A 26,434-nucleotide genomic window follows, 5' to 3' on the forward strand; every position below is an offset into this window, starting at 1 on the left:
CTATTCAGTCTTGTGCGCATCCGGGCAAAGAGAATCTTCAATGTCAGAAACTGGTAATGGCCTGGTTTCAAAGATCCTGCTTTTTAAAACCCTCCTTTTCCCCAACTTGTCTTCACCTGCTTCTTCCCTTTCTCAGTAATCCACATACATTGCTTGCATAGTGATGCTAGATTAGAGAGGTCCTGGGATCCCAATACTGGATGGTATTGCCCAGTTTAAGAGTAAGTATTTTCGGAGGAGGTTTACTCGAGGCTCGGGACCTCTTAGGCCTCAAAAGTGATTCATGCAAACTGTTTCTTGAGTTAGTACTCCTCCATTAAAGTTAGGAAAAACAGAGCGGAAATCTCGAGTCCTTTTTTGGTGAAACAACTTGTTATGTTTATTTTCAATAAGTCTTCTTTAAAAGAATCCAATTGATTCAGAAGCGCATTGATCAAAGGATGTCAGCCGACAGCTGTGTCGCCTGTATGGTCAAGTCGACCAGGGCTTTTTCAAGGCTTATGTTATAATGTAGTTATGCATCATGAGGAAAATTCGTAATCTCAAACAAATATTGTTTAGTCAGCTTTCAACGTATGTCAAGAGTATTATAATCTGTGTTTTCAGTCAGGGGGCATGGTCTAGGGTCAATCCCGCGTCAGTGCTTCTCACCAGTGAATCAATTGGATTCTTTTAAAGACTTATTGAAAATAAACATAACAAGTTGTTTCACAAAAAAGGACTCGAGTTTTCCTCTCTCTGTTTTTCCTTACTTTTATAGAGTACTAACTCAAGAAACAGTTTGCATGCTTCCATAGTGATGTAAAGTCCATATGGTCAGACTCCATCTTGTGTTGGCCCGACTCCATTTTTAGCAATCCGAGTCTCCATCTTCTCTATTTCTGTAGAATCTGTGTCATGTCTGCCATCGTCGCAGATGTCATTTGAACTTATCTTTCTAAGAACTGTCAGTGACAAATCATTCAGGCAGAGACATAGATAAAACAAACACCTAATGCAATCTGGAACAAGCATCTTATTACCACGTCAAGGTTAAAACAGAACAATCAAAGACAACTGTCAGTAGAGGTCCTTCGCCCACATTATTACACCAGATACTGCCGAAGACAGTCTTGACAGCTTTTAGCGCAACAAAAAGATACTGCATCACAACTGATGCAGATAAAAATCTGAGTCCAGGAATAAGGTTGCTGCTGTGTGTTTTTCTTTCACAGGGAGCTTGCATCACAACTGATGCAGATAAAAATCTGAGTCCAGGAATAAGGTTGCTGCTGTGTGTTTTTCTTTCACAGGGAGCTGTCTTCACACCTCTTTAATAACCTCTGCTTTTGGTGTCAACAAGGCATGCAGTTTGTTGCTTCTCCCTAGGAAAGTCTAGACTTCAAGTTCTACTTTCCATGCTCTCCTAGCGTATCACAAAGAAGTAGGTGTTTGAGCTTTAGATTACATTATAACCATGTTAGAAATGTTAATTTTATTCTTGTTGTTCGCAACGTGCATTCTTGCTGTGTTTATGATGTTTTGTATGGTTGTTTTAGACTTACTGAGCAACAGGTTCGTCCTGTTGCAATAAATGCTTTTAGTTAAGTGTCTATTCTTCTTAGTACCCTTTCTGTTTGTTATATTATGAAGAGCAAAAAATGTTTGTTTTCGCCACCATGGTGCCCCAGATCCCAGTTTAGGATTTGTTAGTAACCCAAAAACAATGATTTCACTTCAACAATGTATTGGCTAGGATTCTCCTGAGTTACAATAACCAGTCTTTCACATTCCGCTCTGGTGCTTTGAAATTTACCTGTGAGACTCGTGGGTGGGAAAGCACACCTTGCAGAGCTACGCCAGAGTCGTAGTTTACACAACAGTAGGTTCCAGACTTCACCAAATCAGTGGGTTGAATCAACCACAGGACCTAGATTAAACCCGCACAGACCCCATAGTAGTGCCTGACATGTACCTCCACCCCTGCTGTATGGTACACCATAGTCTGTCTAATTGTCAAAGAAAACGTTGTTACTCTGCATTTGGATTCAATCTGCAAAATGTATTTAATAAAAGCTGTAATCACACAAATCGGGCAGCAGTCGCCAAAGAGGAGAGCTTCCAAAAGCAAGGTAACACATTTATTGAGGTTATTAGAAACTTCTAGAATCAGGTCACATGCTTGAATTTTAGTTACTTTAAGTCAAGTAGAAGAATAACAGCATGAGGAGCAGTGATACCTGAGACTGAGTGTCCTATCATAGTGCCTGTTAGACCTGGCATCTTTGATTTCCATGGTCTTTTTGCTTCTGGCCTCCTGTTTTTTTTTTTTTTTATAAACCTTTATTTGTACAGAAAGGATATACAAATCTGGGCCTACAACCAGTCCGGCCGGCCACGACACGATAGAGCAATCAAGAAATCCAGAAGGAAAATATACAGAATCAATCATAATGGAGCACAATCAATACAGCCCAAAAAGGGGAGGGGGGAGGATCTGGACGGCCCGCAAACAGGAACAAAGAAGGTTAATTTTTATAATATTACAATAAGGAGTATAACAGGCTCGGTTACAGCATAAATGAATCCGGGTTCCCAAAGCAAATCAGTGGCTACAAAATAGCTAAAGGGCAGCAACGCGGAGGAGTGGCACTACAGTATACATCAGTATGAAAACAGATGCGGTTAACACAAATCAATATTCAATTAGACTCATCTTATACACCTCCACCACCCAGTAGTACATCGGAAACAGAACAAAGGAACCGGAATATCGACATCATTAGAACTAACCCGTCATACTAACCTTTGGGAGAGAAAAAAGGAAGAGGGGAGGGGAAGGAAGAGGGGAAAAAGAAAAATACAGACTGAAAAAGAAGAACGCCGCGCCGATACAAGCACCCCGTAGCAAGGAAACATAAAAGAGCAGGATTATTAGCAACGAGGAGGGGATGGGAGTCGCAATTGAAATGCAGCATAACCACAAGAAGGAGAGCAGTGATGATACTGACCCCACCCCAATCATACCATGGGAGGCAGGGACAGACGCGGCGCTCCTATAAGAGACACAAAAGGCCATAGAACTAAGAAAAATAAAACAGCAGATAAGACCCATCCCACCCATCCCACCCAGCACTCCTGCAGAAGGCTACGGCCTACCCCCCCAGCAGCGTGCCTGTCGCCCTAAATCAGAACCCGAAATGTAGTAGAGACAAGAGAGAGAAGAGGAAGAAAGAGACAAAAAGAAGGACATGAAGACAGAAAGAAATAAGAGGGAGGAGTAAAGGAGCAGAGACAAAACGGTCGGCCTCAGCCCTCCGCCCAACCATACAATCGTAATACGTTTAAATGAAAATGACACAATCTCGAGCGTCCGAGAACTTACAAGGGGGTCACCCACAGCACTATGTATACGGGCAACTGCGCCACGGATCTGTACACCAGCAATCCACCGGGAGCATTGTATCTCACCCCAGGCCTTTCTTAGCCACAATTACCACCCACCACATGACAGCGGGAAGTGAGCAACACGGTGCGGGGCAATCATACGAATGAAAAAAATTCCGATAAAAACGTAGGCCAGGGAGGTCAATCCATAGGCAAGAGAACAAAAGTCCGGGCATGCAGGTCAAGTGTCCCAACAATGGTAACAAGGGCAGTAAAAGACAGGAGTTCAGTCTCGCCGTTCGGGAAAGCGGGGGTTCCCTTGCAGTACAGAAACACGACCCCATCAAGGCAAAGATATGCAGCAGTCCACCATGCTTCTCGGGCACTCGGGTAGGATCGGGCCCCAGCACAATATCCAAGTCCCCGAACTCCAAACATTGAAGCGCAGGAGGTTCCAAAGCCACTTGCTTGCATACCTGTTGACGGATAGCGGTAGTAACCCTCGTCGTGACCGAGGGGGGCGAGGCAGTGGCATCACTGAGACAAGAGGGGACCATGAAGAACCGTCCATCTAAGATGGCGGCGGACCGCACCGATCCCCCAGGGGCCAAGGCCGCAAGCAAGGATCGTAATGCGCCAAGAACATTGCCAATTGTAGGCTCACGTACACATGTCCAGGCCCCCGTGCAGTCCAGCAACCCAAGTCCACCGTCTTGAGGATATCCGCGGCCTAGCTCAACGGCCGCCATTTTGTAGGTTCAGCCTCGTCACCACCCTCCGCGACTCTCGGATCAGTCCCACAGATGCGGACCCCCTCAGGTATTAAGGGGGTCCCAGTAATGGCAGCCTTGGTGCAGAAAGGAGAGCTGCCAAAGTCGGGGGTCCGCCTGTACTATCGCTGGCGTGTCTGACGAACAGAGCCCGGGCGCGAGGCTCCAGGGTGGATGGACGGAGCAGCGGCGGGGGGACCCCTTCACACGATCAGTCCTCGGAGCACCGCGCCCCGCACCAGCCTCACGGTCGCCAAGGCAAGCCCGGATCAGGACCACCAGGATGCTCGCACAATGGCCTCTCGCCAGTGGCTCACGCTCTCGGCCGGGGCCGACGTTTACATCAACGCCGGGCTGGGTCCAATAGGCGAGGCCCTGGTCTCATCACCGCGGAGGCCCCGGTCCCACCGGGGCATAACTTCGGAACCGCGGCACGCAGGAGTCTCCAGGTCAGATGGTGAGTAGGAGCAACACGTTACGTTTCTGTTTCTGCTCGAGTGTGTCGTTTCGGGGCAGGATATGCAGCAGGATATGCGAGTCAGGCCGGCAGGCTGACGGAGCCGAGCTAGAGAGCGACCATTACGATCGCGAGCTTGGCTCCTCCCCCCCTCCTGTTTTTTTTGACTGTGTGCTGCACTTCGTTTTTTGCTGGATTTAGGACCCTGGGCACCTTACTACTGCTGGCCAGTGCTAAAGTGCAAGTGCTCCTTGTTTAAATTGTATTGGTGATTTGGTTCATCCATGATTGGCATATTTGATTTACCAGTAAGTCCCTAATAAAGTGTAACAGGTGTGCCCAGGGCCTATAAATCAAATGCTACTGGTGGGCCTACAGCACTGATAGTGCCACCCACATGAGTAGCTTTGCAAACTGCCATTTTGACCTGGCTAGTGCACCCACTTGCCAGGTCCAAACCTTCCCTTTCACTTCATGTAAGTCACCCCTAAGGTAGGGCCAAGGCAGATCCATGGGCAGGGTGCACTGTCATTAAAAGGTAGGACATGTGCTGTTGTGTTGTACATGTCCTAATAGTGAAATGCTGCTCATATAGTTGTTAGGTCGAGCCTAATGCAGCGCACAAGCGCTGCTTGGGAAATGACCTCTTGGAATCACTCAGGACTTTTTGGGAAACTCGTGCATGTACTGCACTGTTTCCAATGAGCACTCATGCATGTATGGTGTTTACCTTGCGGGAGCGAGCAGCTGCACCATCTGTTTCCAACTATCCCGCCCGCACTTGTTTACATTTGCCTGTCTCGCGGTTGCGTTAATTGGAAACAGATGGCGGTCGCGTTCAACTTTGCGGCTGCTTGTTCTAATTCGCTTTAACTTCATGCTCGTGCTTTTTCATTTCCTCGGTCCTTCACTGCACCCCATAACCTACTCTCCGCCCTGCATTTTCAAACCATATTTCCTCGTTCTCCACTACACCCGCTTGTTTCCTTTCTCGGTACACTGCTTCCAACTTTATCCCTGTCCCCTACCTACCCACCCCTCTACACATAGCTGCGCAGTGCTCTTGTCCTACCCCCTATCTGTGCCACTCCCATCCCCTCCCTAAGCCCCTCTGTCCAAATTTCACCTAATCATTTCCTTCACACTGCCTGTTCCCATGCCCCTTAGTCGGTCTGTCCTCCTTGTGCACTGCTCCCCTCCCATTTATATTACGTCTGTGTCTAGTTCTATATTTTCTTACTGTCCCCCCTCAGCTTCAAATTGTTTTCTCGCACTGTCATCTTCCTTCCAGATGATATTTTCGTATTGTATCCTTTCCCTTTCAATCATCTATTTGTCTCTTTCCTTCTCTCCTCCTCATTTTCATTAATTTCTCTCTAATCTGCTTTTCACTTTTCCCATACACTCTCCCATACATACCCTTCTATTACCTCCTCTCTCCACCCCTTTCTGAATTCTTTCTTCTCACCCCTTTCCCCACCACCGTTCTTAAGTTTACACCTTTTCATATTTCTATCCCTATCATCCCCAAGCGACCTCTTTCTCCCCCCAGCTCGTCTCTTCCATCCTACCACACATTTGGCAAATACAAAAAGCTCAGTGGGTTAATGCCTTTCCCTGCAGAAATGTTTGGATAGCATGCCAGCCACAGGATCATTTTTTAGGTAGGCCACTTTGCCTCCAATCCTTTTGGGGTCGGCAAACCAAGCCCGTGACATGGGGTGTTAACACCCGCTATTTACAGTGCACACCATACATCATTGGGCAAATAGTCAGCCCACTTCAGCCACTGGCGCTGTTCACTATAAGTGAGGGCATTTTGCTTCTCCATATGCGCACATCCACTTAAAATGTAGTGCACTTCACTGTCAGCATCTGTACACTGATCTCTGCCTTGGTTTCGTCTCATTTCATAATAGTTACATTTATTTATGTAAAAGGTCATTTTTACATACTGTTTTATTTCAAACAAGGTAAAATGGCACAACTTGGACTTTTATTACATTTAACGTTGTAATGCAAAAAGCATATATTTGGCCAAAAATCTCACAAACCTATTGCCCATGCTGATACTTGTTTTTAATTAAGGTGACCTGTACTCGTCAAAAGAAGCATGTGTACTGTGATAACCTCAGGTTGTTCTGGAGCAAGCTATAGTCATTGATGATTTACCATTTTAACTCTAATTCAGAAATATTTGGGGACAGTGTTTTAAGCCTTGCCATATTTCCAAAGTAAAGGGGGGAGTAAAAATACACACTGGCACATCTTAAGAGCATCCTGCATGCAATACCATTTCTCAAACAGCTTTATGATAGCAGCAGAAAGAATGTTATAGCTCTGTTAACTTGCATCGAGGCACTTGTCTGTGTGCTTTAAAGTGCCTTACAATGTGTCCATAACTGTTTACTAAAGCAAGCATATATTTCTAAATCAGAGTACTTGAACTAGTATGTAGCAGTTGGGTAACTCTTCAATTCCTGGCTCAACACCCAGAACAAGCATTTGAAATGCAATAGGTCTCGCATTTGCTAGAGTTTAAGCTATTGGCATTGTAAATGACAATGCCTTTTATTTATGTTTTAAAAAAGTAGAACAAAAATAAAAATTATTATCATTTACAATGCCAATAGCTCAAACTTGCGTAATTGCAAGACCTATTGCATTGCAAATGCTTGCTTTTTTTTGTCCTGGAGAAGAGGGGGCAAATATACTGTACTCGACTCTCTTCTGATCCATTAAGTTAGAAAAAACTCTATCCCTTTTTATCCGGACAATTATAAAAAAAATTCTCCTCTCCATGTAATTATTTATAATTGTAATTCTGTCAAAAAAGACAGAGGTTGGGGGTGGGGCGACTGATTTAGACTTTCTTATTCATTTCATTTCTGATAGAAAGGCAGAAAAAGTAATTCACTTCAAATTACCTCGACAATCTTTATGCCCTTCAAAAATCTTTCCAACACCCCCGCCCCCAAATGCACCTCCCCCTCTTTAAGAAGAGAAGGAAGGAGGCGAAAAAGCTGAATCTGAAATGAGGACGGATTTTTAATAATAATAGCCAAACTACCATCAGAATAATAATTTAATTTCAATTAAAATTGACTTATCACCTTTACTAAAACGTGCTTAATATGCCGAAAATGATCAATGCTTGAAGGAGCCCAATTTGGTGAGGCCAATTGGAAACAACAGATCGGAGGTGCTTGTCGCCGGCTCTGCCTTGGCATAGAGGCAGCTTGGAAATATAACTTATTTACCGCTCTTCCCCCGGGAAATCCGCAGAGCAGATTAACATTTTCAATATACAGTAATGATATAATTTGAGAAATTGTGATGCCAATTTGCGAGCAGCTCTTTGTTCGCAATCATTTGCATTTTTTTTCCCTCCACCGCCTGCCTTATCTGTTAATCACAGCTAAAGGTGTGATAGGTTTTTTGCCCCCCTTTTTAGGTCTCGAACCTAGCGTTGCAGTGAGCAGTATTGCTTGCGCTGTGCGCAACCTCTTGAAAGGGCTTCAGAGAGATACCCACACACTCGTGCTTGTGGGTTTGCTTTCCCCGTGTGTAATTGGATTTCGTGTTTTTTTTTTTTTTTTTTTTTTTTTAACGGCCCGTGATTGGGCAAAGACAGGCGCATGTCCCGCCTTTGCTCCACCCATTCCCACCGGTGGCCAGCACGCGCATCAGCGCGTGTGCTGACCTCTGGTGGGAATGGGTGTGCCTTTGCCCCCGCTCCTCTGTGGTGCGCCTGCCGCACTCCCCCCGCTCCTCTGTGGTGCGCGCGCACCACTAGTTGTTGAATCGTGGCACCCGAGCCTTACTTTTAACATTAAAAGTAAAGCGCGGGTGCCGCGATTATACCAAAAGTAGAGAAATAGATTTTTTTTTCTCTTTCTTTACTTTTGGTATAATCGCGCCACCCGCGCTTTATTTTTACTGTTATAAGTAAAGCGCGGGTGCCGCGATTATGCAAAAAGTAAAGAAATAGAAAAAAACATCTATTTCTTTACTTTTGGTATAATCGCGGCACCCGTGCTTTTTACTTGCTCGTTTTCGAAATTATTTGGTGTGAGGTATCTTTTATTGGGGCATGAGGTGCACTATTCGTAACATTTTCTATCGTCAGATTCTTGTCGCATTTAAACTGTTTCGGTCCACCTTCGTATGCACTATTTCCAGGGCTCAATTTTGATGCCAGACGACAAGCGAGCGCATCAAATGAATGAAACGTGCCGCGCTTCAGAATTTATGTAATTAATCTTTTTTTCTGCTAGAAAAAACGAAAAACCGAGACAAACTAAATCCTAGGCCTTCTGGTAAATTTACGACGTGACTGTAATCAGGCAGGCTGCTTTGAATATATCTCCCCCTCCGAAGCCGCACATCTTTTTTGCATATAACATTTCACACGGTTCCCAGCTAGAAAGTGGCGAGATTTGAGCGCTGCAGTTTTATGTGAGGTCAGCTAGTCAGTGCTCACTGATGGAAAGTGCAGGGGCACTGGGCTTTACCATCTGGAAATCGTAAAAACGAGCGCAATAAACATTTTTTAGATGGGGAGGGGCGAGGAGGGGGCTAGAGAAACAAACTGCAGACTGTTGTCAGACCTCTCTGTCCCCCGTCTTATCCTCCTGCAGCAGACACCTTCCAAAAAGCCTGTTTCCCTCCTGGCTAGGTGCTGGACACTCAGGGGTCAAGAGTTCAGCTTGTCCATTTTGTTTGTCCCCTTCTCCGTGAAAGGGCTGGGGGCAGGTAAGGGGTCGGGGAGTGCAGCAGGAGTTGTATAAGTCAACATCCAGCATCGATCTCCAACTACAAGGCTTGAGCGAAAGCCAGAAAAAAACACGCAACGTGAAAATGATGTCCTGCTGCCAGTGAGAGTCAGCGTTTCGGAATCAGTTGAAAAATTACCTGATGGCTCCGTGTGATAGGGAACAACACCGGGCTTCCAGTCCTGCGGTTTCGGTGTACAAATCAATATTTGCAAGGGTTTTTAATCTAGTTGGTGAATATGACATTGACAAGACAACAACTCCCACAATGCAGTAGATTCTGGGGGGAAAACGCTCAGGATTACAAAATAATTTCTCGCTGACATGCTGTCGCCTGGTAATCCCACATCTCGCACGGACTGGTCCGCTCTTATGCTTGGTTGCTTGGGTGAGAGACAGCCTAGCTAGGTAAGCGTGCTCTGTATTTTCAGCCCAAGAAAACGACTAACTAGGAGATGCACAAATGGAGTGCTGTGGTTCAGTCGCCGTTAGTAAGCTGTACAAGGCGCCTCAGTTTCGAGTGGGATATGTACATGGGCATGTCTAGGTTTTGACAAGAAATTCAACAATGTGATGCTTCAGTTAATCTACATCAAAGGGAAGGGAGTAAAAGTAGTTGATCAATGGATCAACGGACACGGTTATCCACACAGAAAGGTGGAAGGTCCAGTTGCAGCTTGTGTCCGTGTCTTGTACTAGGAAAACAAAGGGGGTTTGCTGCACTGTTCCTATGATAAGTGAGGGAAGTGTTTAACTGGCATTACCACAGATGTTAGAGTAACATACTGGGGCATCCATTTTGTTGGATGTGATTGCCTCACACACCCCGAAGGATGTCATGCTTCATCATCGGCGGTTGCTCCTCGTCGGGGAGGCGGTGCAATCCCCGACGGGCTCACCTCAAAGAGGGGCTCTTTGGCGGAGATCTTTTTCCAACTGCCTTATGGTGAGGTGGGGGTGTGTGGGCTGGGCTAGATGTGGTGGTGAGTGGGATATTAAAATGTAGCAAGGGGTACCGGAATTGAGTTTATTCTGGGGGTCCCCTGGCTGCCGTTAAAAAAGTGGGGTTAGCTCACTAGGTGTCAGCAGGTTAGGTCAGGTGAACCTAGATGAGACTAAAGGTGATGTGGGTCGACATGTTTCACGCTGTGGGTATAGTCACCCGCGATTCATCAGGACCTAAGTAATGTGCAAGGAAACATGCTAATGTCATGTATGTTATTACCTCTGTGGGTTCTCCTATGCCTAAACATAAGGAAAGAGGAAGAAGAAGGACAACCATTAAATGCTAATCTGCATATACACAGTTCAAATTAATGCCAGGATGTTAAACACAGTGTAGCATGCTATTGGTGATAAGCAGTATTGTATGACCGCCACAGCATGCCTTGCGAAATGTGTGTGTCTCAAGTGCGTCGTCAAGGGCACACACAACAGTGAAGATTCGTGAGGAGGTTTGTGATGGAGTGGTGGCTAAAATCAAGATTTAAAACCAATGTTACAAGAAGAGTTAAAATTACAGCAATTTGTGAGGACTGAACTGCTCATTAATTGTGAAAACCGAGCAGATGTAATGTTCATAAGGCACTTTTTGCAATTGCATGCACAACACTCTCACACTGTGTACCAGCTGGGGAAAACATAGGACGGTCTGTCTCCCGTGTCCCACTTACCTAATGGTTAAGAATTACATGCCACATGAGGGGTCGGCGGGACTAGACATCAGGGAAGAGCCCAGGGGTTTAGCTGGAGATAGAGGAAAACATAGCGCCTGTAAATGGGCAGTTGCTCGCGCTCATGTCAGAGAGTTTTTTACCTTCTCCAAGCAGAGTAGGGCTAGCGCTAATGTCAAAGAATTATTCTCAAGCAGAGTTGGGCTAGCGTGGTGGAGGACCTCCATGCTGTTTCCCATCGTAACAATCCCTATCGAGTGGACTCACCTCCATTCCGCCGTGTCCGCGCAGTCAGACCTACCCTTCTCCGCCGAGCTCGAGTAGATGTGTGAGCTCGGCGGCCGGGACAATTTAAACTGTGTTGACAGGTCGGCGTGTGACGGGACGTCTCCGCCTCCTCTGTCAGGTCACGTGGTTGGTAGCGCATTCTGCGGCGGCCATCTTACAGCGGTGTGCTGGTGCGCTTAACGCCAAGTGTCCAGTGTTCTACTTGTCACAACAACTATTTATATCAGATAGAGGGGGTTTCACAAGGTTATTTGGAATCGTCCCATATCGTCGTGGGCTGGTCGCCCCTATTATGCGTGTGGAGTGACTTTTTCTGTTGTATGTGAAGTATAGCGGCCATGTTGTAATGGGCACAGAGTATGTTCCGGGCATGTGCTGGCCGTGATGGTTCTAGAGAACGTGACACTCCGTTGTATTTAGGTGAGCCCACAGCCCATGGGGCATGTATGGCTTTGGAGACACATTGCACAGTGTATGGTGTTGTGCTGTATAGAGTGAATTGTTAGCAACAGGGACTGGTGGAAGAGTGATTAGGGTAGATCACTGTCGACAATGTGGCAGCTGATAACAAGTGTAGTGGACAAAGGCCCCAACTACCCTAGAGTGAGTGCCACGGAATATCCTCATTGAGGCCCTGTTTGTCCGTGGACAGACGATGTACCCACCTCTGCTCTTTCCGAAACAGGGCATTACTCGGGCAATTGGGGCTAGCCTCAAGCACAAGCCACCTCATTGAATCCTCATCATGGTTTTTCTCAACAAAATGTTTGCACATCTTTGTGTGGGTCTTTTTGCAACGAAAGTTGCTCCGGTGTTCAATGATTCTTGTTTTGACCGGACGGGTGGTCATCCCAATGTATAGTAACTCACAAGGGCACTTCAGCAAATATATACAATTTGATGTGTTACAATTCGTGTGGTGTCTGATCTCCCATTTGAAGGTCTCGGAGAGTTGGATACTCTTGAGTGTCAGGGTGTATCTACAAACACCGCACATTCCGCAAGGATAATGGCCCGTTACTGGGGGAAGATGCCACAAAGTCTGTTGGGTATCTTTTCTAGTGCACTTAGGCCTAGTACTGATCAGGATGTCCTTAAGGTTTTGAGACCTCTTGAAGGCGAATCTAGGTTCTTCTAGGGATAGATCGCCGGTGTTGAGGATCCCCCAATGGCGCCTGATAGTGCCCCTAATCTTGGTGGACAGAGGGGTGTATGTTGTTACACATGTGATTGGTTGATTTTCAGTTGGAGTCCTTACTTGCCTCTCTAGAAGCGCATCTCTGTTATTATTCTTGGCGCGTTTCCTGGCTTTGAGGACATCGCCTCTGGGGTAACCCCTGTCAAGAAGATTCCTTGAGAGGATTTCGGACTCCTTCCTGTAGTCAGATACCTTACTGCAATTACGTCTTATTCTTAAGAATTGTCCGAAGGGCAGGTTTGTACGCAAAGCCCTCGGATGATGACTCTTAAAGTGTAACAGACTATTGCGGTCAGTGGGTTTGCGGTACATGGTGGTGCTGATGGCCCCGTCTCCTAGTCTTATTGTTAGATCCAGAAAGGCAATCTCCTTGGGTGAGGATGCCATCGTGAAATGTAGGTGAGGGTTTAAAGAGTTGACCCAAACCAGGAAGGCTTCATGTGACATAGGTGGACCCTTCCATAAGATCAGAATGTCATCAATGAAGCGCTTCCACATCTTGATGTTTTCCATAAAAGGATTGGTCTCGTGATGTATATGTAGACCCTCAAATTTGGCCATGTAGAGGCAGGCCACCGACGGGGCAAAGGTGCTGCCCATAGAGGTGCCCTGGGTCTGGTGGTAGTATTTGCCTCTGTATTCGAAATAGTTTTCAGTTAGAGCTAAGGACGCGCACTCCATAATGAAGGTCTGTGGAGTGTTAGAGTTCCAAGTTTCCTGGCTTAGTCTCTCCTCAAGCACCTCTAGAGTGGCCCTCTGAGGAATGTTTGTGTAGAGGGCCTCCACATCTAGCGTGATCAGGAGATCAATCTCTCCTGCGTTCTGGATGTTGTCCAGAATGCGTAGTACGTCTGTGGTGTCCTGGACGTAGGAGGGAATGCTTTTGACAAGGGGTTGGAGAAAATGATCGCAAAATTGCGACAGGGGCTCTAAGACTGAATCGATTCCCGACACGATGGGTCTCCCTGGTACTGGTCTCGTGGCTTTATGTATCTTGGGTAAGATATAGAAGTATGGTACCCTTGGGTCTTTTTTGACCAGGAAGTCAGCCTCCTTCCTAGTGATCCACTGTTCGCACTCTGCGCTGGTGACCAAGCTCGTAATCGTGGTTAGTAAGCGCGTGGTGGGGTCACTGGCAATGGGTGTGTAGTACCTGTTGTCACTCAGTTGTCTGATACATTCCAACTCGTAGTCTTTAGTGTTCATAAGAACTGTGGCGCCCCCTTTGTCTGCCTGTTTGATGGTTATAAGCGGGTCATCAGACAAAGATTTTAATGTGGCCATCTCATTCCTAGAGATGTTACAGTACGATGTTTTCATGTCCAGTTTTGAGATGTCTTTGAGCACGGCTTGTTCAAAAGTGAGTACTTCATTTGGCACCAAACCGTTGTGCGGTGTGAAGGTGGAAGGATTATGCAATCCAGAATCAACATTGGGTTCACATGGTCTCCCTTCAAAGAAAGTTTTCAGTCTTATTTTCCTGCATGCAATTGCAAAAAGTGCCTTATGAACATTACATCTGCTCGGTTTTCACAATTAATGAGCAGTTCAGTCCTCACAAATTGCTGTAATTTTAACTCTTCTTGTAACATTGGTTTTAAATCTTGATTTTAGCCACCACTCCATCACAAACCTCCTCACGAATCTTCACTGTTGTGTGTGCCCTTGACGACGCACTTGAGACACACACATTTCGCAAGGCATGCTGTGGCGGTCATACAATACTGCTTATCACCAATAGCATGCTACACTGTGTTTAACATCCTGGCATTAATTTGAACTGTGTATATGCAGATTAGCATTTAATGGTTGTCCTTCTTCTTCCTCTTTCCTTATGTTTAGGCATAGGAGAACCCACAGAGGTAATAACATACATGACATTAGCATGTTTCCTTGCACATTACTTAGGTCCTGATGAATCGCGGGTGACTATACCCACAGCGTGAAACATGTCGACCCACATCACCTTTAGTCTCATCTAGGTTCACCTGACCTAACCTGCTGACACCTAGTGAGCTAACCCCACTTTTTTAACGGCAGCCAGGGGACCCCCAGAATAAACTCAATTCCGGTACCCCTTGCTACATTTTAATATCCCACTCACCACCACATCTAGCCCAGCCCACACACCCCCACCTCACCATAAGGCAGTTGGAAAAAGATCTCCGCCAAAGAGCCCCTCTTTGAGGTGAGCCCGTCGGGGATTGCACCGCCTCCCCGACGAGGAGCAACCGCCGATGATGAAGCATGACATCCTTCGGGGTGTGTGAGGCAATCACATCCAACAAAATGGATGCCCCAGTATGTTACTCTAACATCTGTGGTAATGCCAGTTAAACACTTCCCTCACTTATCATAGGAACAGTGCAGCAAACCCCCTTTGTTTTCCATGCTTCAGTTAATGTCAGCCAGAGAGAGGTCTGTGGTGTAGTGTATGCCACAACGTGGGTCCCGTGCTCGTGCATGAGAAACATGTGCATGGCGTTCTCTCAAGCTTTCTAGAATCCAATGACCTGCTGCACCCCTCGCAATCCGGCTTCCGCCCTAATTTAAGTACGGAGACGGCACTCCTGGAGGTGTCAGAGGTCATTAGGGAGACACTGGATTCTGGAGGCAAGGCCATGCTTGTCATGCTTGATCTGTCGGCGGCCTTTGACACCGTCCCCCATTAGGCGCTCCTCGCCAGACTCCATGACATCGGTCTGAGGGGGACGGTGTTCAACTGGTTTACATCTTTTCTTGATGGCCGCCGACAAACGGTCTGGGCCTCCCCGAGCTCCGCTGAGATGCCGCCATTGGGAGTCGGAGTTCCGCAGGGATCTGTGTTGAGCCCGACTCTTTTTAACATCTTTATGACCCCTCTCGCGGCACTAGTGGAGTCCTTTGGGGCCCAGATCGTGTCCTACGCGGATGACACTCAATTGCTCTTCACGTGTGGGAAAGATCAGGCTTTCGATGGAGAGAGTATTCGGGGCTGCTTAGGGATGGTCTTTAACTGGTTTCAGCAGAACAGCCTCAAAGCCAATTCCAACAAATCGGAGGTGCTGTTCTTTGGTTGTTCCTTAGACCCCGACTGGCTGGCCTGGTGGCCAATGGATATGTGTCCCCCTGCCCAGGCATCGCAGGTGGCTAAAAATCTGGGAGTGAAGATTGATAATAATCTGGCGCTGAGATCACATATTCTTGGTTTGACGGGCACTTGCTTTGGCATTCTTAAGATGCTCCGGAAGTTCCTGCCTTTGCTCACAGAAAGATCACTGTGCAAGCCGTAATTGGCTCCAGACTGGACTATGCCAACGTCCTTTATTTAGGTCTTCCGGACTATCTTGTTCAGCGGCTGCAGGTTGTGCAGAACTCTGCGGCTCGCGCCATTTTTGGCCTCCATAGGCGAGTGAGAGCGTTCGGTTTGGTGCAGTCGCTTCATTGGCTGCCCATCCGGAAGCGGATCATGTTCAAAGCATTGACCCTGGCGCACAAAGCGCTTTTCGGCTCCGGAGCAAAGTACTTACAGCGCAGGCTTGTCTTTTATCGCCCGGCTCGATCTCTGCGGTCGGAATCTCTGTTTTTGGCTGTGGTTCCTCGAGTGAGGAAGGCCCGTACCGGGGGGCGCTCCTTTAGTTTGAGGGCCCCTCAGTTGTGGAACACCTTGCCTCTGGCCTTGCGGCGCTCAACTAATCTGCTACTGTTCAGGAAGAGCCTTAAGACCTGGCTTTTTAACCTTTAGGATGTCTTTTTTCCCCCTGTTAGTGTCTGTTTTATGGTGTTATGTTTTTTATACTGAGCTGCCTAAATAAAGCGCCGGGACACTCTTTATGAGTAGCCGTGCGCTATAGAAATAAAATTTAACATAACATAATTGGACTCATGGTGCATGTGGCAACATAGGCCCAGATAGGCCCAAAACTGGTCTGTGATTGCTTGTGGCCCTGTAAGGTCCACCTGGCCTGGTAGCTCGGGATGACCTTCTTTTGGCTCATGGTCAAGTTTAATTTGCATATGGCCGTTCTGTGTGTGGATCTGAGTTGTGGATTGAAAAAAGCTATGGATTGGAATGCACCCCTTACCGGAGGCTGAGATAAACTAGGACATATTTTATTCTATGCACGTGTTTTACGTGACAGCATTGTTTCTGTTACTATGCGCTACCAGTGTGGCAGGTGAGGCGCGGAGCCGAGGACATTATTTGACGAAAAGCACTCAATACAGCAAACCGAGGGAGCCGGGATTCGAAAGCATCTATCTTGGTTCCACCGTCACCAATGCACGCGCCTAAGAGAGTGCCTCTCAACTAACCTCTGTGCCTCCCTCCATAACAGACTGCCCATTGATGCAAATGACGCTTAGTTGCATTTTCAAAGTAATGGAAACATGCTTCTCGGTTTGCCAGAAAAATGTTTGACAAAATAGACTACCATAACTAGACTTCACAACAATTTCGCTCTGCGTTTCTCACAGTCGCAGTTGACTCATGCCGCTAAGCCCTTAGGTTCGAGAAACAGCTTGTCCATGGAGCCCTCTGTTGTCTTGGGCCTTTTCCTCGATAGCTCTTATCTTGCAAAGTGAAGTGAAGTAATCCATTGATTGCTTGCGTGGCCTGCACTAAACACCCCGCTCATGTTTCTCCTTTCTCTCATATCACGTGGCTTTACCGTAGCTGTTCCTTTCTTTTATGTGGCTCCTTCCCGCGAGTGCTGCTTCTCTAACCTCAGCGATGTGCCTTAAAGAATCACTCTGTTCCACTGTAACTCAACTCTGACACACCCACCCTTTTCAACACTCTACTGCTCCAAACATGCAGGTACAAGTGCCTCATAGTGTTACCTCACTGCTCTTTTACTTTCATTCAATTGTAGTTCTCTTTCTTTTGTACTTTGTTTCCTCTTATGACTCTGTTCCACGCCCCTCCTCACCCCTTCAGAACAAAAACCTTATTCCCTGGCCACATTACCCACTTTCCAAACAAGCTTTTGCAAAGCAATAGGTCTCGCATTATTAAAGTTTGAGCTATTGGTGTTGCATTATTTAGCAATGCCAATAGCTCAAACTTTAATAATGCGAGACCTATTGCATTGCAAATGCTTGTTTTAGTTGCAATTTGACTTATTTCTTATTATAAAACTTCAATTTAGTAATTTAGCACAATTGAGGGACCAAATCTCGAGATAGCCCCGTTTCACTCAGAAACACCTTCAGAGCGCGGGGAACGAGAGAAAGGGAAGATTTGAATTGGAAATCTCCTGCTCTACGAGGGAGGAGCTCAGGGATGTTTTTTGTTGAGTCAGGCTGGGTATACTAAAACCCCTATATGAGCTGGTGTGTGTGTGTGAGAAAAAGGGTGCAGTGCTGTAATGTGAGAGGTTAAAACTTGCTACAGGGTTAGCTATATTGTAACTTTATTTAGCTACCCGGTGTCAGGATTAAAAACAGTGATAAGCTGAAGACACAAGTGCCAATCATTAGAGACAAATGTGTAGCTAGATCAACATGTTTCGGCCGAGGTGACCTAAATAGTATTGCGGCCTTCTTCAGGGTCAATTTGTTCAGCTACTGCAGAAAAGCGGTGTAAATATGTGAAAAACAGGAAAAACTTGAATAAATCAAAAAGGTTTGATACTGAACCAGTAATCTGTCTGTTCTTTATGGACTTCAGACAACCACATTGGGTTGCTCACTTCACTACATCTGTCCTGGCATATTAGCCATGTGGTACGTGCACCATAACCACAAATCTGTGGATCCCAGTCAGGCGAGCACGTCCTGGACGTGAGCAACCCAATGTGGTTGTCTGAAGTCTATACTGAACAGTCCACGTTTTATTTAAAGTTCACTTTCTTGCCTAGCATTACATCATGGGATCTCATGCATCCATGTGACTGCCAGAAAATATGGTACCATCCTTGTCACAGCACCGTCCTCAACAGACAGTAGGACAACCATTGCTGTCCATGTATATCTTACCTTGGTTCTCCTTAACTAAGGGACAGATTCCTTCCACAGTGCTTTATATTGGGGAAGGTTTAGGTGGCAGTTGCAACAGTCCTCTAATAATTTCCGCCTTAGCAGTTTCTAAGATGATGATGGGGGTGGTGGGTTCAAGGCTGTCTTGAATATTGATGTAGAAGAAACAGTGTTGTATGCAAAAAGAATTGTGATTTGGGGGGGGGATATCAGAAGTGCATGAAACCTTTTTGTGTGCAGTCTCCAGTACTGACTTTGGCATAAACCTTCTTGTGGGACCTTATTGACCTGCAGTGAACCAGCCATTCCAGTTTGTAGCACAGTGGAGGCACCTCTAGGAAGTGTCTGTTGATGCTTATCTTGAGTGCCACTGGTTATATCAGACTTCAAGTCTTGTGAGGCAAAGTTTGAGGTGAGATGATGTAATAATGGGGGTGGGTCTAAGGCTGTCTTGAATATTTATGTAGAATAAACAGTGTTGTCTGCAATGTTTTTGTGATTTGTTCTTGAAATATCAGAAGTGCATTCTCCAATACCGATTTTGGTATAAATCTTTTTGAGGGACCTGATTGACCTGCAGTGAATCAATCGTATTCCAGTTTGTACTGCAGCATAGGCACCTCTAGGGATTACCTATCAAAGCTTATCTTGAGTGTCACTGGTTACATCAGACTTCAGGTCTTACCCGTCAAAGTTTTCACTCTGGTGGTATTTGGAAATGCTCGAGCAAGACGATGAGTCCCCTAAATGGGTTGGGCCCATTCTATCTGCTGCCAGGTCTCGTACCAAAACTCTTCTACTCTGATGAAAAAGCCTGTGTCCTATGAAAATCCAAAGTTCATGTGTGGTACTAGTCTCTTCTTCCAACGAATTTTGTTGTTCAGAGAACTCTGCTGCATTTCAGCACAAACAAACATTGGCAAAGCCAATACCTCTTGCCTATAAAAGAACTATTGGCTTTGCCAATGTGTTTTAGCCATGTTGTGTATTGCAGTGGCATAAAGTGGAGTGAACTGGTTTAAAGTGCATTGGTATTGAGTGCTGCAGAGTAAAGTGGCGTAGAGTGCAGCAGCATAGAATTCAGTGGTGTAGAATACAGCATCGTAGAGTGTAGTGGTGCAGAGTAGAGTGGCATAGAGTGCAGTGGTGCAGAATAGAGTGGTGCAGAGTTGATTATATTGTTGTAGAGTGTAGTGGCATGCAGTGCAGTGGCGTAGAGTGGAGAAATGCAGAGTAGAGTGCCATACAGTGCAATGGCATAGAGTGCTCTGGCAAAGAATGCACTAATGTAGAGTAGAGTGGCGTAGAGTGCTGTGGTGTAGAGTGGCGCAGAGGAGGGTGGCATAGAGTAGAGTGCATTGCATAGAGTAGGTTACAGTGGAGTGGCATAGAGTAGAGTGAACTGGTGTTGAGTTCACCGGTGTAGAGTGTTGCAGAGCACAGCAGTGTAGTGCAGCAGCATAGAATTCAGCAGTGTACATTGCAGCATCATAGAATGCAGTGTCATAGAGTAAAGTGGTACATAGTAGAGTGCAGTGGTGTAGAGTGCAGTGGTTGTGAGTATAGTGGTGTAGATTGCAGTGGCTTAGAGTGATGCAGAGTAGAGTGTAGTGGCATAGAATGGAGTGCTGCAGAGTGCGGTGGAGTGGGAGCAGTACTGCAGAGTAGAGTGATGTAGAGAGCTGTGGCATAGAGTGCAGTGACATACAGTGCAGTTGAGTAGAGCCAATTGTTTCAGAGCAGAGTGAAGTGGCTTCGAGTGGAGTGGTGCAGGGTTGAGTGATGTGGTGTAGAGGTGTGTGGAGCAGGGTAGAGTACAGTGGTGTAGGGTAATGGCATAAAGTGGTGTAGAGTGCAGTGGTAAAGAGTGCAGTTGTGCAGAGTAGATTTGAGTGATGTACAATAGAAATTCATAGAGTGGAGTGTTGCAGAGTGGAGTTGTGCAGAATGCATTGGCATATAGTGAAGTGATGTAGAGTGCACTGGCAGAGAGTAGAGTGGTAAAAAGTGCATTGGCATAGAGTAGAGTCATGTAGAGTAGAGAGACGAAGAGTGCAGTGGCGTAGAATGAAGTAGTGCACAGTGGTATATAGTGCAGTGGAGTGGTGCAAAGTGGAGTGGCATGGTGTGGAATAGGCATGGTGTAGTAACACACTTACATTACATACAACACATTTTCAATTGAAATCACCATCACATTTGCACAGACATACAGTTTCACTGATAAAAGTATACAGCGCACAAACGATAATGTGGGGAAATGGCATCACCTAGTGTATTGACTTGTTTTGATAGTTTTAAAATATTGGTTTCCACCACACTGCAGACTTACCAAAAATGTGCTTTTCTAATTCTGAAATAACCGCACAGTTAATTTACAGACATTTAATTTTTCTTATGTGCTAGGAAAGAAGTAACATTGTACACTCCCCAGAGCCAGCATAATTGTCACATAAAGTCTCTAACTTTTTAAGTCAGATAGAGTAAACACCAAGCTCCCTGGAAGAGAGAGCCTTACATTTGACCTCTGTCTTTGAACGCACAGCAAATGTATTATGTAACCAGATAAGAACAAGATTTAAAGGACTGTTTACAGAAATTGAGCACTAGTGGACGTATAAAGTAAATAGGGCTCAGTCAAGGGAAGGGACAAACTCGAGCTGGACAGCCTAAAATAAATAGAGCCAGCCAATAGAAAGCAAGCAAATGTGAATTACCAACCACAAGGACATTAGTAAACACCAGGCAGAATGCATTCCCAGGTAAGCTTTCTGAATGTCCCCAAGATGTTATTAGCAAACCAGACAGCTGTGCTGTCTGATAGGCTTCGACCTAAAAAGGAACATGCCAGATGAAGGTTCCTAGCTGAGAAACACAAGATTATGTAGTTCAGTAGTAAACAGTTGGCCTTCACATCATTGCACAGCTCGAAAGCTGGTGTAAATGTCATTAAGGGCCACACAAGTGTCTGTGGCCCCTTCTGTAATACCAAAGTGCCCCGGGGGCTCACAAAGCGGGAGCTAACGCCCACTGCGCCCTCTGGGGCACTTCCGCAATATAGGACCGTTGTGGGAGGTGTGGTCCCCTCCTACCGCCTCTTTCTATTCCTTTCCATATTTTCTTTTTCTTTCCTCTCTATTCTCTGGCCATCTTTTCAAATCACTTCTCCTCAAACAGCTGGGGTGTGTCCGTTCATTTCTTTCTGTTTGCTACTGTATTTATTATTTCATGTTCCCTTTCATTACTGTTCCTTTTTCATGGTCCCATCTCATAATGTCTTTCCAGATTAATCTGTTTCTCTCGTTCACTTTCTTTTTCATGTATAGAAAGCTTGTTTGCCATTTAACTCCGCTTATACCTCTGTGCCCCTCATTCCTTCTGCTGTTACCTCACTTAGGGCCAGATGTAGGTAATTCATATTTACCACTTCTTAAATACCGAATTTTACCGATTCGGTATTTAAGAAGTGGTAAATATGAAGGGGGGAGATGTAGGTATTTCCAGATGTGGAAATACCGAATCGTTAAGATTCGGTATTTACCGAATCTGGAAATACCGAATCGGTATTTCCTATTGATTCCTATGGGTGGGAAGCCCATAGGAATCAATGGGCAATACCGATTCTGTAATTACAGAATCGGTAAATACCGATTTTAGCAAGGGTGCAGGGGGTGTCACTTTGACACCCTCTGGCACCCCTATTTTAGGCTTGTGTGCCATGTGGCAGGGCATGTATGTGTGCCACATGGCACAGGTGTACATGCACAGATGTGCATGTACACCTGCATCGGTATTTTACCATGCAATTGTATTGCATGGTAAAATACCGATTTTCAAAGCCCTGTGTAAATGTGCAACTTGGCACCTACATACCGAAAATGCATTTTCAGTAATTTTACCGACCGGTATATTTACCGATTCGGTAAAATTACCGAAAATGCCTGTTTTTTTACCCCTACATCTCAAAATCCAATTACCGGTCGGTAACGGCCGAATTCGGCCGTTACCGACCGGTAATTGGCCACCTACATCTGGCCCTTACTCTTTTATCATATATTCTGTCGCTTAACGTCCTTCATTTCTTTCCTCTTACCTCTCATGTCTTCTTTTATGCTTCTAGCTCTCCATATGACCACACACTGTCTTTACTCTTTCTATCTTATCTTTCTTTCTGCTGCAGCTGGTCTCCTTTTAAATATATGCTTTCATAATTCCTTTTGTATTTCATGCCTTCTATTTCACTCAGTTATGTCTCTTTTCAAATTCGTTCGATTCTATTTCTTTGTTTCTCCCTAAACCTTACCTTTCCTCCTATATATCTCACGCTCTTTCTATTAGTTCCATTTTTTTTCTGTTTTGTTGACTCCCTATAAACATACTTTTATTTTTCTTCTATCCTATGTTCTTGTACTTTCTATTCTTTTTCTCATTCCTCTCTTACTGTGTTCTCATCGTTTTACTCTTCTCAAGTTATCCTGTTACCCAAACAAGGTAAACTGGCCCCTACGAAAATCAGGACATGTTCCTGGAAGCAGGTGCAATATGGAGGACAGTCCTTCAGGACAGAGACCTGTAGCAAGTTCTGCCATATTCCTACTCTCTTTTTGTTAATACATTTCACAATAATATTTTTTTCGGAAGCTCGTCATTTTTTGAACAGCTTAGTCCTCTCTGTTGGTCTGCCAGCTCTTAAGCTGGTCACCAATGTAATTTTTAGATCTAGTTTCAGCCATGACCATATATTTTCCAACAAATATATAAAAATACATACATGAATACAGGGGCTTTCAGTTATCCCTCTGGCCTGTTGCAGTTCCATTCACATTTTGCTTCTGCCTATTACAGGGGAAGGCAATGGATCATCCCATTTCCCCTCACTGTAAGTTGCGGCATTCTGCTTAGTGCAATCTGCACACAGGCAGAAACAGGTTTTATGCGAGGCCTTCTCAGCAAACCAGATATTTGATTGATTTTCAGGTGTCTTAGAGACACTTTCTGTAAAATCAGGACAGCCCTACCAAAACCAGGTTTGTCAGATCAGAGACTGATGTTACCACTTTGACCCACTGAGATGCAAACCAAATGCATGGATGTATATAAGCACATTTTATTTGCTCTCTATGACAACCCATTATTTTATCAACCTTGGAATTCAAATTAAAGACAAAACCCACAAACCTCATTTTCTATGAGTTTTGTAATAACACGTATTAGTCAGTGGTAAGACTTTTGCTCCTTCCCCAAGACTTGAAAAAAACCTTCGCATAAGCATACTACTTGTGCCAACTTTGTGAATGCAGCTAACCATTCCCCTACAGTTCATGTTCTGTTGGAGTATCAGCAATAAACAGATTTAGGGTTGTAAGTGGTGCTTCCTCTTTTTTTTCTTGAAGGGGCATCTTTTTTGGTCTCACATACGCTCTCACTTGCAGCAGATATTGTACACAGGGGGCTTACACCCCACCTAGTTGTTTAACATTTATTCGCTTCATTGTCATACTTATTTACTACCTTCGAATTGGCCAACACGCACTAGTTTCACTTCCTCTTCTTTCGGTTGAGCATTGACCAAGTACGGATTGCTTCAGCTTGATTGCCCTGTTCCCATCATGCACTGGGACAGGAACAGACTAATTTGCATATAGCCAAGTTCTGAGCTGGGATGGTGCAGTGAGCTAAAAAACGGTGATGGATCAAGCCCTGATCTTTGGACTGGGTAAGAGTGGTCTGCTTAATTCAGGCACTCTGTTCATCACCACCCCCTTTTCTGAATCATTTTGTCCACCATAAGCGTGGAAGGGTATACTCAGATGTGAGTCCCTTGCTGATTGCACCATCAGGATTCAAGCAAGCCGGGCCGACGAGACTGAAATGCCAGAAACCGGCCCCCGGTAGCTTGTTTCCTTCCCAGTATAAGAATTGGCTTGGTAGTTTGGTTTGCCCTGTTCCCATCATGCACTGGGACAGGAACAGACTAATTTGCATATAGCCAAGTTCTGAGCTGGGATGGTGCAGTGAGCTAAAAAACGGTGATGGATCAAGCCCTGATCTTTGGACTGGGTAAGAGTGGTCTGCTTAATTCAGGCACTCTGTTCATCACCACCCCCTTTTCTGAATCAGCTTGATTGCCTTCATTTCGCTGATCATGCTGTGATTGGAGTACTATTTTTATTTTGTCTTCTTCACTGTCGTTCTTGTTGAACATCTTGCCATTTGTAGCTGTGTGTTACTGTGCCACACGCACTTCAAAGAAGCCTTTTCTCCTCTGCGCTAATGCATTTAAGAAAAAAAAGCCACACTGCAAAGCATCTACACTGTACAGCATGGCTACACAACATTGTCAAAGCCAATAGCCCTCATAGGCAAGACTTTTACCAATGCTTGCTTTGCTATCCTGCTTCTAAAAGAGGAGTATTTTCAATGTACTCACTGTGGATGACCAAAAAGAAGTGAGCAGTAAAAAGCACCTAAAAGGTGGCGCACTACCAGTGCGCACCATGATGGCAGCCCTCTGGTGGGTGGTAAGGGGGTCCTATGGACTACCCAGACATCCCCTTGCAGACAGGTGAAGTCACTCACTGCACCTGCCTGCAAGGGGATCTCTTTCCCCTCTTAATAGTGCCGGCGGGTTGCTGCCTGCACAGTGAAACACAGAGCGGCTATTTCAAAGCTGCTTCGTTTTTCAATTGAATGTACTAACCCCAGTGAGCATGACTTCGTGGCTGCCTTAGGGGCAATGCATTCAATGCAATAGTGTGCACTATCCCTGTTTGCACCTGGCGCAGCTCTTTTAAGGTGCACTGTGGCGCAAACAGGGAAAGTGTGCCCTGTATGTAATAGGGCCCCATATGTTCTCATTTCTTCACAGCACATCGTCCCACCAAGGGGCAATAGTGGTTGAATATAATTTCAACACGACAATCATTAGAACGTACCAAATAAATGTACAATGTCACTCCTATAAGTAAATATATGGCAAAACTCCCTAGAAATGAGACCACTACATTGGCACTACATGTGTGCCTATACCTGGGTACATTTAAGGGGGAGATTTAGAATATAATACCTGGAGAACTCAAATTCCACATAACTACATTGAACTGCAGGAATCTGTAAGTAAGAAAAAGATAAAGAAAAGCTATTTTTAGCTTTACAAATTGGTTGTTTCCAGCTTCAATCGAGCTAAGGATAATTATTATACAACATGTTCTAATCTATCCATTCTGCTTGCAGGCTCTGGGGTTTGTTTAGCATTGCTAAACTCCTGGAACCAGTGCAGTTTAAGGTACTAACACACGGGCGGGTGGTTATGTTGGGTGGGAATGACGATTCTACCCTTTTCCAGACCAAGGTCAATGGCGCAACAAGAGCGGCAGGCGTCCTAATGCAAGCAAGGACCCTCATCCCTTAGTGTGGTAGTAAACAAAAAATCCATAATGAGATTGCAATGTATCCCCACATGGCTCGGTGCGCCTGCTGCACTATTGGTGGGACATGCTGGTCCAGTTTGAATTTACCATTGCAAAGCATTAGACAGACAGACAGAGTAAGAAGTACAGAGGAACAAAACTATACTGCTTTTTCTGAAACGTGAGAAACAAAATGATGGTCAGGCCGCTTGCCCTCCTTAAAATAGAGAATGCAATTTGATCCTCAATTAAATTATCATGCGATCATTTCTGCAGACAAATTTATTTATGTGCAACCGCTGGAGAGGATGTAGCCTTACGGCTAGAGCTGCCGACTTTGGAGCTAGGGAACCAGGTTCGAGCCTAGGCTCCTGTGATTCTGGGCATTTAATCTCCCCGTGTCTACCAAAAATGAACGTATCCTTGTGTAACGTGACTGATGCTTATGCAAAGCCTCCAATACCTTCGGGTCGAGTTGGCATTATCTAATTCTGCAAAAAAAATAAAACGCTGCAGGAATCTAATAAGGACCTAGAAGAA

General features: G+C 45.4%; 1 protein-coding gene across 1 annotated transcript in view; it reads left to right on the plus strand.

Annotated features, from left to right (window-relative positions):
* Positions 1-1,300: 1,300 nt before the first annotated feature.
* The window catches only part of MINDY4 (MINDY lysine 48 deubiquitinase 4), a 638,720-nt gene continuing 613,586 nt past the window's right edge, over positions 1,301-26,434 (plus strand). Inside the window, exon 1 of the mRNA XM_078665290.1 lies at positions 1,301-1,423. The gene's annotated coding sequence lies outside the window, so the exon portion shown is untranslated. The remainder of the gene's footprint in view (positions 1,424-26,434) is intronic.

Source organism: Lissotriton helveticus, chromosome 10, assembly GCF_964261635.1.
Source record: "Lissotriton helveticus chromosome 10, aLisHel1.1, whole genome shotgun sequence".
Lineage (NCBI taxonomy): Eukaryota > Metazoa > Chordata > Amphibia > Caudata > Salamandridae > Lissotriton > Lissotriton helveticus.